Source organism: Vombatus ursinus, unplaced genomic scaffold (assembly GCF_900497805.2).
Source record: "Vombatus ursinus unplaced genomic scaffold, bare-nosed wombat genome assembly UNPS02014811.1, whole genome shotgun sequence".
Classification (NCBI taxonomy): Eukaryota; Metazoa; Chordata; class Mammalia; order Diprotodontia; family Vombatidae; genus Vombatus; species Vombatus ursinus.
In genome coordinates, this window is record NW_020954589.1 from 19,607,838 (window position 1) to 19,612,400 (window position 4,563).

The following is a 4,563-nucleotide window of genomic DNA, read 5'->3' on the forward strand; positions in this document are numbered from 1 at the left end:
CTCTCTATCTCTCTATCTCTGTCTCTCCATCTCTCTCTGTATCTCTCTCTGTCTCTCTCAGTCTGCGTGTGTGTGTGTCTCTGTCTCTTTCTCTCTCCCCTTCTTCATCCCATCCTATCCTGTTACAGACATGTTCAAATGTTCTTGGACCGGTGGAACTCGGGGCCCTCTCCAGTTTCTATTTCTATTTCCTAAACTAGAAAGATTATAACTACTAGAAATCCATGTAGTAGCTATTCTAAAATTTCTCTTTGATCTGCAGGAATTGGTCCTATAGGAGGTATGAGGACATTATTAGTATGTGCACATCACTTTTTAAGAATGTGGTTTGTAACATTGATTACATTTAGCTGTTTTAATAATTTGATTTTTGTACATCTCTTTGTCAGCTGGGGCAGCTAGGTGGTGTAGTGGCTAGAGTATTAGGCCTGGAGTCAGGAAGACCTGAGTTTAAATCCAGCCTCAGATACTCACTAGCTGTGTGACCCTGGAAAAGTCACTTAACTTTGTCTGCCTCAGTTTTCTCATCTATAAAATGAGCTGGAGAAGGAAATGGCAAACCTTTCCAGTATCTTTGCCAGGAAAACCCCAGTCAAGCCACAAACTATCAGAAACAACTGACATCAGATATGTCTATGGCTGAAGCCAAGCTATGTGGACCGCAAAACTATAAACAAAATACCCTTGGTCACTTAGTAGTCATACATCCTAAATTCAGACAGGGCCATAAGCAGGAAATAAATTGTTTATTAAGTAGATGAAAAAGTAAATGCATAATGATGACAACAACCCCTTTACTCATTCTTTCAGTGGCCTTTTATGACTTACTCAGGACTTTTCTCACAATAACCCTGAGAGGGATTGGAACAGCATAGCTATTAACAGCTCCATTTTATAAATGAGGAAAGTGAGAATGAGAGAGCTACTGACTCTTCCAAGGTCACACTGCTATTAAATTGCAGGTCCAGGTCTCAAACCCAAGTTTTATGAATTCAAGTCCAGTGCTCTTTCTACTTTGTTAATATATCAGGGGGCAACTAGGTGGTGTAATGGATAGAGAACTCTGGCCTTGGAGTCAGGAGGACTTGAGTTCAACTCTGACCTCAGACACTTGATACTTACTAGCTGTATGACCCTGGGCAAGTCACTTAACTCCAATTGCCTCACCAAAAACAAACAAAAAAAATACCCTATCAGTAGTAGTACTGGGGACCTCAGAAAGAATGGAGCAAACATATAATGGGACAGAGCTATGGAGCTAAAGAGAAAGGAGGCAATGAAGATAGAACTGGCCAGGAGTTACAAGTAAGAGAGCTTTCACAGGATACAGCAAATAGTACTTTGCAAAAAGCCCAGTTTCCATGCATAGGGGAAATGATGAGCATAGAAAGTGATTTCAGAAGATGATAGATAGGTCCAACAAGCATGAAATACCATTTAGGGGGGAAAAAAAAGACAACACATCTTTCTGTATGGCAGCTCTCTCCTCTGTCAGTCTTCCTGCTTCCAAGGAGATCTGTAGACAAGAATGCTTTTGTAGAGCCCTTGGAACAGGGCCAGTCCTGCAGCTTAAACAAAGGACATGGCAATGTGTATGATATGACTTGGGGGCGGGGGGAGGGGGGTGTGGTCCCACTGCCTTCTTAAAAGGCCCCACCTGCCATTGGTACCTGAAATATTCATGTTTAAGTCCCTTCTTTGGATTAAGACCCCTTTTAAACTGCAAATTTCCTACTTGGGAAGGGTAACATTCTATCACTTTCAATGGATTTGGAGGTTTTGTTGTTGATCAGAATTTCACTTCCCCAGCACAAGGAGCTCCTAGATCAGAAATTCCCTCAACCAATACAAATCATCAACTCTGCAACTGATTGACTGGGCTACTAAGTGGTTAAATGAGTTGCCCATGGTCACACGGACAGTTTTTGTTAGAAGCAGGACTTAAAGTCAGGTTTTCCTGACTCTGGGCAGCTAGGTGGAGTACTGGAGAGTGCCAAGCCTGAAGTCAGTAAGACTCCTCTTCCTGACTTCAAATCTGGCCTCAGACACTCACTAGCTATGTGACTTTGGGCAAGTCACATAACCCTATTTGCCTCAGTTTTCTCCCCTGTAAAAATGAGCTAGAGAAGGAAATAACAAACCACTCTAGTATCTTTACCAAGAAAACCCCAATGGGGTTACAAAGAGTCAAACAGGACTGAAAAACGAGTGAACACCAACTTTCTGACCCAAGTCCAATATTCTTTTTTTTTATACTGGAAAACTTTTTATTTTAGGTGGAGTGGGATAGTTGGACACAGTTTAGATGATTCCAATTTTGTTGGCAACATCTAAATCATCATAGTCTGGAGCGAGTCAGACATAGGCCTTCTTCATTCCCTCAGACCGGATCAGCATGTTGGCCTTGGCCACGTCGATGTTGTATAGCTTTTTTATCATCTCCTTGATCTGATGCTTGTTGACCTTGACGTCCACAATGAAGATGAGGGTGTTGTTGTCCACACTCTTCTTCATAGCAGACTCAGTGGTCAAGGGAAACTTAATGATGGCATAGTGATCAAGCTTGTTTCTCCGAGGGTCACTTTTCCAAGGGTTTTTGGGCTGCCATCAAAGTCTTAGTGTCTTAGGTCACTGGAAGTTGGGAGACATTCGGATTTTCTTTTTGTGGCTATGAACATTCTTCAACACTGCCTTCTTGGCCTACAAGGCCTTGGATTTGGTTTCTGTCTTGGGGGGGACAACCACTTCCTTCTTTGCCTTTGGCACCATCTTTGGGGAAAGGCCAACTCCAGTGTTCTACCTGACAACTACATGCCATAGTGGATAGAATGCTAGACTTTGAATCAGAGAGATATGAGTTCAAATTCAGACTCAGACACTTAACTAGCTGAGTGATCCTGAGCAAATTTCATAACCTCTTTCAGATTCTATATCTTCATCTGTAAAATGGGAATAATAATAGCACCTACTTCACAGGGTTGTCATGAAGATGAAATGAGATTATTTATATAAAATTTTTTTTTAATTTTTTGGCAATTGGGGTTAAGTAACTTACCCAGGGTCACATAGCTAGTGTTATGTGTTTGGACCTGAGGCCAGAATTGATCTCAGGTCCTCCTGACTTCAGGGCTGGTGCTCTATACACTGCGCCACCTAGCTGCCCCTAAAATGCTTTGGAAGTCCTAAAAGCACTGTAGCTATTGTGATTGTTATAATACACTGCCTCTCTTATCTGGTATAGATGGGATGTTATCTGGAGGGGAATTGTGGGAATCCTCAGGAAAGTCACTGAGCAACAGAGAGCTACTGTTGTATAGTGGAAAGATCTCTGGGTTTCAAGGCCTTTCTCTGTTCTTTCCAACCCATATGAACTTGAGCAAATCATTTCCCCTTTCTGGGGCTGTTTAAAAACTTCCTACTGTCTTCAGCTCCACTACCCTCACTACCTCTCTCTACTATCAGAGGGTAGAATTATTAGGGAACACATTCTTGACAGGCTATAACAAGGCTCAACAAATTATGACCTGTGAGCCAAATCTAGCACTCCACCAGTTTTTATATGGTCTGGGAGCGAAGAATGGTAGAACTGTACAGAAACAGTCAGTGGACCAGATCTGGCCAGTGGGTCATAATTTGTTGACCTCTGATCTACAGGCATCTTGAGATTTTTGAGCTGTAAAGGGCCTAAGATAGCATCCATTTCAACTCGTTCACTTTACGGAGTAGGAAACTGAGACACAGAGCAGAAAAGCAACTTGTCCAAGGTCACACAGATAATAGGTGGGATTTGAACCCCAGTCCTCTGAGTCAGAAAGGTAGTGGTTTTTTTTTCTAATATGCCATCAGTTATAAGCAAATCCAGAATGGGAACCTAGGTCATTGTCAAATAAGAGCGAAGTGGAGGTGGTAGTTCAGGTCAACCAATACAGCTACAGACTAGTACCTGAGGAATCCTTTAGAGTCAAGGTAAGGAATAATGATCTTGCCCAGCACGTGTGTTCACTGTCAAGGTTCCTGGCTCATACCAACCTTCATCTCCACCTCACCATCCATTTGTTACTCAACCCCTGGAGTCTGGTTTCTAATCCCAGCACTTTGCTGAACTTCTCTGTATGACCAATGATCTCTTAATTAAGGTGGAGCTGGGGGGAGAATAGATGTGTTTTTCTTAATTCTTATTCTCCTCAGCCTTTCTACATCATTGAACATCACTGACCACTTCACCTCCTCTCCACTCTGGGTTTCCATGACACCTTCTTCTCCTGGTTGTCTGCCTTTGAACTGCTAATTTATTTAAGGAATTATGAAATGGGGGGCAGACATGCCTGGTTCTTTGGATACTCACTGGGAAGGACCACAATGGCAGTGGGAAGTAAAGCTTCAATCCCTCTTTAAAAAGGCACAGAGAGTGCAGGGGTGAACAGGTACAGAAGGTATAGAAACAAGTGGTGAAAAGGGAGTGGGAAACAGAAGTAGACAGCATGAGGACAGGGATGGGAAAGTAGAAGAAGGCAGGCCAAATGGGGAAGAGAATGGGGAGGTGGAAGCCACAGAGAATAAGTC

At 42.7% G+C, this 4,563-nt stretch overlaps 1 pseudogene; it reads right to left on the bottom strand.

Annotated features, from left to right (window-relative positions):
* Positions 1 to 2,301: 2,301 nt before the first annotated feature.
* On the bottom strand, positions 2,302 to 2,769 carry LOC114053340 (annotated as a pseudogene).
* Between the last annotated feature and the right edge of the window lie 1,794 nt (positions 2,770 to 4,563).